We start from the raw sequence: 13,783 nt of genomic DNA on the forward strand, positions 1-13,783 counted from the left end.
CACCCCAAACCTCGTTAGAGTGAATCTCCCATTCATCCCCGGACACAAAAAGGAATTGGGACTTCCAATATCTGAATGACAAGGGCAGGTCCTTGACGATCCTAGTCTTCCTCTCCCAAGGCACCAGTTTGTAGTACCCATGTTCCTTGGACTCCATTAAATGATACAAATAAACAAGCTCGTCCACCTTAATCATATCTCCTTCAATAGTAGCCAGCCATATCTCCATACAGCTGACCACTATCCTCCATGAATTGGGCATAAGTCACCCGAGAGCAATGTTAGAATGGCCTAGAAGCTCCATGATAAAAAGGTGGACGGGGAATCTAAGCCCACTCAGGAAAGCAGCCTCGTAGAAGCATACCTTCCCGGGCGAGAAGTGACAAGCTTGTTCCTCCTCGTGAGGAAGACGAACCCTAACCCTCTCTGGGAATTGAAATCTCTTTCTAAACCTAGAAAGCATCTCGACGTCCAAGCCACACACCTCCCCGAGAGCATGGAAGGCCTTAATTTGCCATGGGCTAGAAGCTGCGATGTCCTCTTCCACTTCCACAGGGTCCTCGCTAGAAGACAACCCCATCTCGAGCTCGCTAGACCTCACCTCTGACATCGCTCTTCGCTCACTAGCTAAATTCTTGAACCAATTTACTGATTGATGCAATAACAGGAACAACTCAACCAACACCACACTAAGACTATTACCCTAAGAAACAAAACCTTCAATCAAAGGGGAGAAGGAGCGGGAAACACCTAGGGAAGCCCCTAAACACGCAAAAAGGAATGAGATAGAGGGACAAACAATCCTAACTTCAGAGCTACTAACCATGGAAACCCAGAAGAACAAAGAAAGAGAGACAAATCCTAAAAGCCCCTGTACGGCACCGAGCTCCCAAAGTCCATACTTCCCTTGGGCCCAGATCCGTCTGGGCCCCGGGCCCAAGTCCATACCGGCCCTGGATGCAGGCCCGGTGCCGAGCTTCCAAAGCCCGTACTGTCCTTGGGCCCGGACCCTTCTTGAAACTGCCTTAAGGTAAAAACAGGTTTTGAGCACAATGTTCCCGGAGTTTTTCCGGTTACTCCTTCCCGGAAGAGCGCTTGAGTCATGACCGGGAAGGACACGATATGAACGGGGACGCGAGGTGCCGAACATAATCGGCGCAAGTGGAAACAAGTCCCAAGATCATAAATGCTGCACCGCCCTTCCACCTAAACGGCCACTTTAACCAGATAATACTGGACCCTTAGTAGCACTAACGGTGATTGTAATCATGATCTCCCCACTAACCTTGACTATAAATAGAAGAAAGTTGGGAGAAGAGGGGGTTCAGAAAAATGGAGAGAAAATAGTCAAGGAGAGAGCCTTTCAACTGAATACTGCTTTGAGTCTCTCTGCCGAGAACGACCCGTTGTAGGAAATCCTTAAACCCACTACAAATAAATTGTGAGCCCAAGGGACCTAAGGCCCAGAGTTCCTGTACTTGGTTCTTACAATTGGCGCCCACCGTGGGGCCATCCTACGAAGCTGTGGTTCGAGTGAGACTCAAGCAAGAAGATGTCTGAGGAGCGTTCAAGAGGGCACGTTCCGAGCAATTCCGCAGGATCTTCCCGGGGATCGACGTGGAGGGAGAGAAGGCAGAAGCGGCTGGAGGATAGGGAGCATTCAAGAGGAGAGGAAGGGTCCGGACTGGGAGAAGGATCGGACCAAACGCATCGGACGATTTCAAACGTCTCAGCACATCGGCAACCTGATGATAGAGACCGGGAGCTGGAGCGGTTGCGCAGATTGGTAATGGACTTGGAGCTGGAGGCAAGGGGTCGGCGCCAGGAAAGGTACCACAACCCCCAACATAGGAGGAACCGTGGCGAGGAAGGTTCCAGCCGACCTGTCACGCAACAACGCCGAGACCGATCCCATTCTCAAGAGTCACGTCGTCACCCCCGGGATATTCGTCGTAGACGGGACCGTTCCCGGTCACATGGGTATGATAACCAAGGGTCAGAGTCGCCAGAGGAGCAGCAGCACCACAACGCCGCAATGGATGCCATGAGCAGGGCCTTGCGGATGGCGGCCCGGTCTCCATTCTCGGATGAGATTGAACGGGCACCCATGCCGAGCAGATTCGCGCGCCCACCATTCAATTCCTATGAGGGGAGGACAGACCCCGTGGAGCATGTCAGTCATTACATCCACATGATGTCGTTGCATGCGCACAACGACGCATTGATGTGTAAAGTATTCCCTTCCAGTCTCGGCTCTACCGCACTGAGGTGGTTCAATGGGTTGCGGAAAGGTTCTATACACAGCTTCGCCGAACTGATTCAGGAGTTCGGCAGCAGGTTCGTAACATGCAGCCGAGTGCAACAACCGGTCGACGCGTTGCTTTCCATGAAAATGAGGGTCGGGGAAACCCTTCGGAGTTATGCCAGCCGATACTGGGAACTCTACAATGAGATTGGTGGGGGAAACGAGAAGATTGCGGCTAGCACCTTCAGGATGGGGCTCCCCGAGGATTCTGAACTACGGGAGTCGTTGACAAGAAGACCCCCGGAGAACATGAGGCAACTGATGAGACGCATAGAGGAGTACAAACGCTTGGAGGATGACCAGCTGCAAAGCAGGGGGAAAGCTCCTTTTTCGGGGAGATCTCGGCAAAACATCTTGCCGCCAAAGCCGAAAAGGGACTTCAGAATGCAGGAACCAGAGGTGCAGTTCGAAGGGGTTAATGTGTTATTTAAAGAGCCCGTGCACAAGATACTGGAACGGATAAGGAACGAGCCATTCTTCAGATGGCCGAACAAAATGGGGGGCGATCCATCTCGGAGGAACCAAAGCCTGTACTGCACTTATCACAGAGACAAGGGGCACACCACCGAGCAGTGTAGGGTATTGAGAGATCATCTCGGGCAGTTAGTGAAGGCAGGGCACCTGAAAGAGTTCGTAGCAGATTCCGCTGACCGGGATACCGAGCAGGGCGTCCCACAGAGAAGGAATCCCCCCCCACCACCCCGGGGAGTGATCAACGTCATTCATGCCGCACCGAGAGGGACAGCAGCGGCGAAGATGGTGATGACAATGGCTTGCGCGGGGGGAGAATCATCCAAGAAACAAAAGAGAGTTGGACGACCGGACATCTCGTTCGGAGAAGATGATTTCGAAGGAACCATCCAACCTCACGACGACGCTTTGGTGGTCACAGCCCGGATAGGCGGATTCTTGGTGAAGAGGGTGATGATTGATCAGGGTAGCGGGGCTGACGTCATGTACCCGGATCTCTTCGAAGGGCTCGGGTTAAAAACCCAGGATTTGGCGACGTATAACACGCCATTGGTCTCGTTTGACGGGAGAATTGTGATTCCCGAGGGGCAAATCTCACTCCCAGTGGACATGGAGGGCAAGGAAGTTGTAGTTACGTTCATAGTAGTCCGATTGTTCGCACCCTACACCGCGATCCTGGGGAGGCCGTGGATTCACGCCATGGGGGCTGTTCCGTCCACCCTTCACGTAAAAGTAAAATTTCCTACTGAGTACGGGGTTGCAGAGGTAAGGGGGAGTCAGAAGGTGGCGAAGCAATGCCTCGTAGCCGCGGTCCAGTGGGAAAAGGAACAGCTCGGCCAAGCTGAGCACGCCGAGAAGGAGACAGCATAGCAATTACAGATACCCCAGGAAAAGGGGGCGGACGTTGCCGAGGAGGTGCTGAAGGTAAGAATTCTCCCAGATGGTGACAAATTCTTCCAGATAGGTACAAGCATGGGTGACAGGGAAAGGGTAGAGGTGTTGTTGTTCCTGTTGCAGAGCATAGATGTCTTCGCATGGAACCCGTATGAAGTTCCCGGCGTAGACCCCGAGTTCGTTGTTCACAAACTCAATGTGGACCCATCATTTCCTCCGAAAAAGCAGAAGCCGAGAAGAGCATCAAAGGAGCACGTCGATGCAGTAAACCTGGAGGTCCAGCGACTGAAAGAAGCCGGGGTCATAAAAGAAATATTCTTCCCAAGATGGCTAGCAAACACTGTCGTAGTAAAGAAGAAGAGCGGTAAATGGAGAGTCTGTGTGGACTTCACCGATTTAAACAGAGCATGTCCCAAGGATCCGTTCCCGATGCCCAAGATTGATCAGTTGGTGGATGCCACGTACGGGCACCCGAGGATGAGTTTCCTGGACGCCTTTCAAGGGTATCACCAGATTGCCTTAGCACCCGAGGACCGAGAGAAGACAGCATTTATATCCCCGAACGCGAACTATCACTATGAGGTCATGCCGTTTGGATTGAAGAATGCCGGGGCCACTTACCAACGTATGATGACAAGGATGTTCCGGGACAAAATTGGCTGCACGGTTGAGGTTTATATCGACGACATGGTAGTAAAGAGCAGAAAAGAGTCGCAGCATATTGAAGACCTTCGGGGAATATTCGAGATACTACGACGACACGGGCTGCGCCTCAATGCCGAAAAGTGCACTTTCGGCGTGGGGGCTGGCAAGTTCCTAGGCTATCTGATCTCCACTCGGGGAATAGAGGCTAACCCCGATCAAATAGAGGCAATCAATCGCCTAAAACCCCCGAGCAACCCTAAGGAGGTGCAGGTGCTCACCGGGATGTTGGCCGCCCTGAACCGGTTCATCTCCAAATTTGCCGATCGCTGCCGGCCATTCTATCAACTTTTGAAGAAGTGGAAGGGGTTTCAGTGGGACGAGAGCTGCGATGAAGCTTTTCGAGAACTAAAGGAGTATTTGGCAAAGGCGCCGAGGTTGACGGCCCCAGAGCCCGGGGAGGATCTGTTTATGTACCTTGCAGTAACCAATCATGCCGTAAGCGCTGTATTACTAAGGGACCGGGGAGTGCAAATACCGGTGTATTACGTAAGCAAAACTTTGGTCGATGCCGAGACAAGGTACCTGCCGCTTGAAAAGTTGGTTTTGGCCTTGGTACACGCCACGAGGAAGTTGCCACACTACTTCCAGGCACACACAGTGTTCGTCCTCACCGAGTATCCATTACAGTCACTGTTGAAGAGGTCCGATTTCACAGGACGGATTGCTAAATGGGGAACTCGGTTGGGATCGTTCGACATAAGATACCGACCTAGAAGCTCGGTGAAAGGGCAGATTCTCGCTGATTTCATCGCGGAATTTACACCTAAGAACGAAGGCCAGGTAATCTGTAGTGCGGAGATTCGCCCATGGAGGTTATTTGTGGACGGCGCAGCAAACGCTATGGGGGCCGGGGCCGGTATTGTCATAATCACCCCTGAGGGTATGCGACTGGAACATTCCTTCAGATTGGGGTTCAAAGCCTCGAACAACGAAGCCGAATATGAGGCCTTGTTGGCCGGACTGAGGGCAGTATTGCATCTGGGCGCCAGGGACGTGGAAGTCTACTCGGACTCTCGGCTGGTTGTATATCAGATCACTGGTGACTTCGAGGCTCGGGATCCCCGGATGAAAGCTTATCTGAGTACGGCAAAGCAGATTATCGGTCGGTTTGGAACGGTAAAAATATCCCAGGTAGCCCGGTCGCAAAACAAGCATGCTGACTCTCTTGCCACTTTAGCCTCATCGGCTACCGAGGACACACCAAGGCTTATCACGATTGAACTGGTAAGGGAACCGAGCATCTGTGTGAAGACTGCCCTCGACCAAGCTGGAGTAGGGGTTGCGCAAGTGGCGGTGCCCGGATCATGCTGGATGAATCCAATCATAGACTTTCTTTCCGAAGATAAAGTTCCAGAGGATGAGGCCGAGGCCAATAAGATTCGACGAATGGCTCCCAGGTATTGGTTGTCTTCGGACCGAAAGTTGTACAGAAGGTCCTTCGCTGGCCCTTACCTCTTGTGCCTGCATCCTGAAAAAATCCAGGAACTTCTAACCGAGCTGCATGAAGGAGTATGCGGCGGGCATGCCGGGGGACGATCTTTAGCACACAGAGCAATGACGCAGGGGTTTTGGTGGCCACAGATGCAGAAGGACGCCGCCGAATATGTTCGAAGTTGCGAACAATGTCAAAGGCACGCCCCAATGATCCATCAGCCTGCCGGACATCTAAACCCTGTCAGCAGTCCGTGGCCATTTGCACAATGGGGGCTCGACATCCTCGGGCCATTCTCCCGAGCAACGGGGAACCGCCGTTTTGTTCTGGTGGCCGTAGATTACTTCACAAAGTGGGCTGAAGCTGAAGCCTTAGCCAATATCCGGGATACCGACGTGAAAAAATTTGTGTGGAAAAACATAGTTACAAGGTTTGGGGTGCCGAATTCCCTAGTGACAGACAACGGGCTACAGTTCGACAGCAACGCTTTTCGGACATTTTGCAGCGAGCTCGGCATCAAGAACAAGTATTCGACCCCGGCATACCCCCAGAGCAACGGCCAAGCTGAAGCAGTGAACAAGACTATTTTGAACGGGCTCAAGAGAAGGTTGGATGGAGCGAAAGGAAGGTGGGCAGAAGAGCTACCCAGTGTTTTGTGGGCCTACCGAACGACCCCCAGGAGATCCACGGGGGAAACCCCATTTTCTCTGGCATACGGAGCAGAAGCGGTAATACCAACCGAGGTGAGCTTGTGCAGCGCGCGGGTTGCCGGGTTCGACCCCATGCAGAACGCCGACCTTATGATGGAGCAGTTGGATTGGCTAGAAGAATGCAGGGAGGCCGCGACCGTACGTCTTGCCGAGTATCAACAGAAGCTGGCGCAAAGGTACAACCGAAATGTGAGGACCAGGGAATTCAGCGCTGGGGAATTGGTGTTAAGAAGGGTAGTAGGGAACATGCGGGACGTGGCTGCAGGGAAGCTTGCTCAAAGTTGGGAGGGACCATACAGAGTCACAGCCATCGCAGGGGCAGGAGCTTACTACTTGGAGGACCTGGACGAGAGGCCGCTCCCCCGACCATGGAACGCCAACAACCTGAAGAAATTCTACGCGTAACCCTCGATGTAAGTCAAAACTTGTATTCTGTGAAGATTAAGAGTATGATGAACCTTTTTGTCATTGCTGTTTTTGAACCAGTAACGCGCATTAAGAGAATCGCCGAGCATGTGAAAACCGAACAAGATCCTAAGGACAGAAACCTGACACTCGGCTCGATCAATATCGCCGAGCAGGTGAAAACCTTACAAACAAAATACTAAGGACAGAAACCTGACACTCGGCTCGATCAATATCGCCGAGCAGGTGAAAACCTTACAAACAAAATACTAAGGACAGAAACCTGACACTCGGCTCGATCAATATCGCCGAGCAGGTGAAAACCTTACAAACAAAATCCTAAGGACAGAAACCTGACACTCGGCTCGATCAATATCGCCGAGCAGGTGAAAACCTTACGAACAAGATCCTAAGGACAGAAACCTGACACTCGGCTCGATCAATATCGCCGAGCAGGTGGAAACCTTACAAACAAAATCCTAAGGACAGAAACCTGACACTCGGCTCGATCAATATCGCCGAGCAGGTGAAAACCTTACGAACAAGATCCTAAGAACAGAAACCTGACTCTCGGCTATATCAATATCGCCGAGCATGTGAAAATCTGACGAATAAATCTTAAGGGCATACACCTGACCCTCGGCCCAGTCAAAATCACCGAGCATGTGTGAAACTTGCGAATTAAATATACGAAACTAGTTCCCGGTTAAAATCGAATACTCGGACAAACGAAGACCTTGAAAACAAATGCTCGGATAACGAAAACTCCATTCTCGGTCAAACCAAAACCTAATAAAAACCTATGCCTTTTTACAAAAATTAAGTCCAAATAGCGCTCTCAAAACTACAGGCTCTCCGGGGTAACATTCTGTCAAACGGCCATAGCACGGGTATAATTCAAGCAAAGCGCAAACGGAAGTAATTTCACTCAACAAATTGAAACAGGAAAAGAGAACGGACTACCAATTAAACAAGTAAAAACAAATTGTTCAATCACCACATCCCGGTGACATGGGCAAAATAAAACCAATAAAATAGTGCAACGGTTCGGTCACCACATCCCGGTGACATAGGCAAATAAAAAATGAAATAAAAAGGAAATAAAGTCAACTAAGGGGTTGAGTCGGCGGGGGCACTTCCTGCTGGACGGTCAGGGTGAGAGGCTGGGCCTCGTCAAGAAGTTCCTGCACGGTAGGTATGCTCGTCGCCTCCAGTTCCTCGGGCTCAGCATGGGAGTCGATTTGTTCAACCAACTCCCTCATACTAGCCGTCTCCTCCTCGTCAAGAGCGGCCGGGGCATCTTGGCCGGCAGGTTCAGGGTTCGGGAATGGGACTTGGCTGGGGTCCCTCAGCGGTGAATCCTCAGGAACTCCCAGTGCCTGAAGAGCAGCAAACCATCCGGCCTCAAAACCCATACGCCGAGCCCCAGTAACCACCGGCTCTGCAGAGTTCTCGGCATCTGCGAAACCTACATCGTACCACTTCTGCTCCGCGGCCGCCAAGCCGGCCCTGAGATCGGCTATCTCATCAGCATGAGAAGTGTTGAGGCTGAGGGCTTCGGCCAGCTTAAGTTCTGTCTCATTTTGCTGGGCCAGGAGTTCGGCACACCTTTTTTCAGCCGATGCTCGGAACTTCTCCGCGGCTGCAGCCTTCTTCTCGGCAGAATCAGCAATCTTCGCCTTTTCCTTAGCAGTTTTCATTGCTGCCTCCCGCACCTCCTTCTCACGCTCATTCTCCTCATCAAGCTCCCGAGCCCGGGCAGCCACGATATGAGCCAGTTGAGCGGCCTAGCAAGCACGGGGGTTAACAAGGAAATCCGAGGAAATCTATATATATATATATACGAAAGAGAAGAGATAAAAGAATTACCGCAATGGCGTGCCACTCTAACCGGCGCCCCACAGACTCCTCGGACCCATCCTCGAAAGCATGCACGTCCTCGGGGAGTTGAAGAGCTCCAGCCAAAGTATGGGCGATACGTCCGCCCTCGCCCTTATCCCACATCCGGATGGAGGCGGTTGAGGGCAATGGCTTGCCGTCCAAAAGGAACTTAGGCTCCCAAGCTGGAGCCACTTGGGAGGAAGACGCGCCCCCCGTGCCAGCCTCGGTTGGCGGCTCGCGGATAACGATCCCGCCGGTTGGACGGGGAGGAGTCTGAACTACGGCGTCCCCCGGACCCGTGGAATGTTGCTCGGTAACTTTCTGTTTCTTCCGGGCACGTCCGGACTGCGAGGGGGGAGGAGGTTGAGAAACTGGACCCCGACCCTGAGTAGGCGGGGGCTGGTTGGTCGGCCGGGCACCAGGCACGAACCTGTCTAGGGTCATTGCTCTCCTTGCCACCATTCTTACTCCGGGCTGGATCGCTTCAGCTAGCAGGTTAGCCGCGTCTGTCACTTGCTGATGGTTCTCGGCAGGTCGATCCTCGGGATGGGGCTGCTCTTGGGCTTGGTCCCCTTGTTGTAAGGCTTCGTGAGCTCTCTCTCTAAGGCGCCGGGATACCTGTTCCGCGGAGTCGTCTCGTAGGGGGGCTAGTTCATCCGCGGTAGTGAACCGCCGACCAAATTCCCTCGCTTCCCCGGTTGTAAGCTTCGGCGGCAAGAAGTTCACGTACCGGACGTCTATGTACGATAGCAGGGGGCTGTCTACTATCAACGCCTGCTTGAAAGGCTGCCAGGTAGAGTAGACCGGTTCCACGCCGAGGATCAGGTGGGAGGCCCGGAGTTGCCCGTCCCAATGCACAAAGATCTCGGAACGAAGGACGAAGTTTAGGTCCCTGACGTGGACTGCTCTGAGATCCTGAGCAAAAACTTTGCCGTCTGCGAAAGAACAGATGACGCGTTAGCCTTTAACAAACAAATTTTTTTTTTTTTTTTTACTCAAACAACTATAAGAAGGGGAGGGTACGAACCCACTTCACGGCGTGTGAGAGGGCAAGGGATCTCCCCGGCAAACCAATTGCCGCGCACCCTGACGAACTCCCCGGCGGAGTTCCTGTTCGAATCGGGTAGGCAAGATATCAGCCGTACCCGAGCATCCCTCGTCTTTAAATAATAATTTGTGGACTTGCTCCCACAGAGGCTGTACATTTGGTTAATATCATGTTGGTCTAATTGTAAGTTAAAGGTTCGGTTCAATTGGCTAACACAACTAACTACCCGGTAAAAATTGGGGGGAAGCTGGTCGGGGCACAACCCATAGTAGATGAGTGTGTTTATCAGGAGGGGATCTACCGGGAACCTAACCCCACCTTCTAAGATGGACATCAAAGGAAAGAAGGCTGTACCCTGCCCTCGGTGGAATTCCATATCACTCTCGTGACAGTAGGCCACGTCCACGTCACTGGGAATGCTAAATTTGCTCCTAAAGGTGGCCAACGCAGCCGGGGTATCTAGGAGGTAAGAATAACCCATCTATAAAGCCTAAAACTATAAGAATAAACTCAAAAAAGCAAAGCTGAAGGAAAAGGAAGGGGAAGGAAGACTTACTGTGGGTTCTAAGGAGGAGAAGAGCGCTGAGCGAGCAAGCACACAGAACTATGGTCGGCAGAGAGTAAACGCTAAAGATCAGAGGCGAAGGAAAAATGGAATGATGTGTGGAGAAGGACTATTTATGGAGCCAAAAGAAACGGGGGGAGAGGAAACGCTTTATCAAGCAATAAATGGGCACAGCCTACGAGCGACCCAACGAATGCCAAGCGTAACTGACGTGCGCGCCGCTTCGGTTTGCGAACCGTCAGGCAATAATGATGACTGAGCCTGGCGCCGCGAAACGGCGCGTCTTTTGAGATGAATGTTAATTAGAAGTGACAGCCAGAAGCCCAAGGCTAGAAGACTCCTGGGATCAAAAGGCCCTAAACAGCACCTTGATTCTCCTCGGCAACCGAGTATGAATCAAGGGGGGGCTATTGTACGGCACCGAGCTCCCAAAGTCCATACTTCCCTTGGGCCCAGATCCGTCTGGGCCCCGGGCCCAAGTCCATACCGGCCCTGGATGCAGGCCCGGTGCCGAGCTTCCAAAGCCCGTACTGTCCTTGGGCCCGGACCCTTCTTGAAACTGCCTTAAGGTAAAAACAGGTTTTGAGCACAATGTTCCCGGAGTTTTTCCGGTTACTCCTTCCCGGAAGAGCGCTTGAGTCATGACCGGGAAGGACACGATATGAACGGGGACGCGAGGTGCCGAACATAATCGGCGCAAGTGGAAACAAGTCCCAAGATCATAAATGCTGCACCGCCCTTCCACCTAAACGGCCACTTTAACCAGATAATACTGGACCCTTAGTAGCACTAACGGTGATTGTAATCATGATCTCCCCACTAACCTTGACTATAAATAGAAGAAAGTTGGGAGAAGAGGGGGTTCAGAAAAATGGAGAGAAAATAGTCAAGGAGAGAGCCTTTCAACTGAATACTGCTTTGAGTCTCTCTGCCGAGAACGACCCGTTGTAGGAAATCCTTAAACCCACTACAAATAAATTGTGAGCCCAAGGGACCTAAGGCCCAGAGTTCCTGTACTTGGTTCTTACAGCCCCAAAAATAGAAAAGAAATCAGAAACCAGCCAATCTATCTATGCCGTAAAAAGCAAAGGAAAAGGGAAAAAAGAAATATACCTCAAAGGAAGCAACTACAGAATGCAAAAGCTCAAAGAAAATCGCAAGGTGGAACATATAGGAGAAGAAGGAGCACAGAGCAATGATTGAGAAAGATTTGGAAAAAGTGAAAGGGCAAGAAGAAAGAAAGGAAGTTTAAAAACTAGGCACAAAAAACTGAAATTCAACGAGAAACCCAAGAGTCACACAAATGGGGCATTAACTCCACCGATCAGAACATGCCACGTGGCCACGATGTGTGTGGCGCCGCCACTAAGCATTAAATGTGGAACAATACCCCAAGAGCCATGTCTAGGCAGAAAACCTTTCATCTTCTGATGGTCGTTGTGACACGCCATGATGACCACAGAACCTAGGGGGTAATTGATGGGACCGACGAACTCTCTTTTGTTGGACGACCTCGTCAAATATACTCGTCCACCTTGGCACGACACGGACAGAGGCAGGCGAGTCATTAATAAGAGGATTCAATGCCTCAGACAATTACCAATTAGTTGGCAGACTGTTGGAGGCTCATCAAAACCAGCGTTAATAAGCCCTGAGGCGTTACAGAAAGAGCACTAAAGCCACAATTAAGGCCCAACGACTAGAAACTATGACTCTATATATATACACACTCATTAGAGGTAAACAAGGTACATAGATTCACCCAAAAATACTCTTACACAGATATCTCTGATATTCAGAACTTTCTTATTTCTCTCAAAAAGCTTCTATACGCTAACTTTGGCATCAGGGACGTTGTGGCAGGCACCACACCGGTGACCACCTTAGGAGAACCTTTGTTCTACGTTTGCAGGAATAGTGACAAGGATTTGGCTCTATCTAGACGAACCTACAGGACTAATGATTTACACATCATCAGAAAGTACTATTATGAGCTTGATCACAAAATCTTTGCAGATAAGCTCAAGGAAGTTGTTACTGGCACAAACTTTAGTCAAATGCCAGGGCTTGTCATATTTTACTCATAACTTGTTCAGGGCATCCCACCCATTTTCAAGCACTATGTTGCAAATGTGTCTGCATTGCACTCAGTCCTTGTTTTTGTCTCCATCAAATCACTACCAACAAGCAAGGTTTCAACAAAAAAGCGTTTCCTATTTTGTCGAGTAGAGCTTAAGGAGCTCAATGTGTTTCGTTGTGTTGTGAGATATGGATACACTGATGTGCACAATGAGGAAGAGCCTTTTGAGAACCTGTTGATTCAAAGGTTGAAAGAGTTTATTGCTGATGATGGTTTTTGGTTTTCACACAATGCGCTTAACAATGATGAAAATAGTGGAGAATTAGATGAAGGGGTGGTTGATGGAGAGAATGAACATAGGGATGTAAAACAAGTTTATGAAGAGAGAGAGAGAGAGAGATTGAGGCAGTAAACAAAGCATGGTGTGCTTGGGTTGTCCACTTGATTGGTGAAAATGAAATGGTTGTAGGCAAAGGAGCTAGTATAGGAAGGAGAATTATAATAGATTATGCTTACAATTTCTTGAAGAGAAATTTGAGACAAAGTGAGAAAGTGTTTCATATTCCTCAAAAGCGTATGCTAAAAGTTGGCATGACTTATAAATTTTAGAATAAGCAATCCCAATTTTATTGGATGACACTTGTCATATTAGATATATGTACATATAGAATAAGCATCACAGTTTTATGCATGACAATCGCATAGTTCACCTAGATTTAAACCCTGATAATATTTATGGAGTGGTGTTTATTACATAAACTCTAATGTATACAGTGCACTAGTAATTATCCATATTTATGTTCAAAGAAGTTTGTTTACACGCTTAAGGATTTTGGACGTGCAACTGCAACTCTCCAAACCATATTGATAAGCGCCTGCCATGTGAAGCCATGCGATACATGTGAAGCGATGGGATACATATTGAAGCGATGCGATATATATATTATGATCATCTTAATAGTGTGACCTTTGTATTTAATGGATTAATATTGGGTGATCTTTTGCTTGGTGTGAAAGTTGTCATGGATAATTTGCCTGTATTACAATATAAAAATCAGACTTTCTCATTGCTTGTCTATTGTTGGGAGAAAGGGAAACTTGTCTAGACTATCTTAAAGGATTAGTAGCTTCCGTAATAAGATCTTAAACCAACTTCAATAGCTATAAAAGTATACGGCTAAGATATAGTAACATGACTTAATTCAAAGCTTGACTCTTTTGAACCCAGTTATGTTATACTAATTCTTTAATTTAATTTTTTTTTTTTTACTTTTTATTTATTTATTT

At 49.7% G+C, this 13,783-nt stretch overlaps 1 pseudogene; it reads left to right on the forward strand.

Moving 5' to 3' along the window:
• LOC126708139 (potassium transporter 5-like) overlaps positions 1 to 13,105 on the forward strand; it is a 32,116-nt pseudogene extending 19,011 nt beyond the window's left edge.
• Positions 13,106 to 13,783: the final 678 nt, after the last annotated feature.

This window comes from Quercus robur, chromosome 12, assembly GCF_932294415.1.
Source record: "Quercus robur chromosome 12, dhQueRobu3.1, whole genome shotgun sequence".
In the NCBI taxonomy this organism is placed as follows: Eukaryota; Viridiplantae; Streptophyta; class Magnoliopsida; order Fagales; family Fagaceae; genus Quercus; species Quercus robur.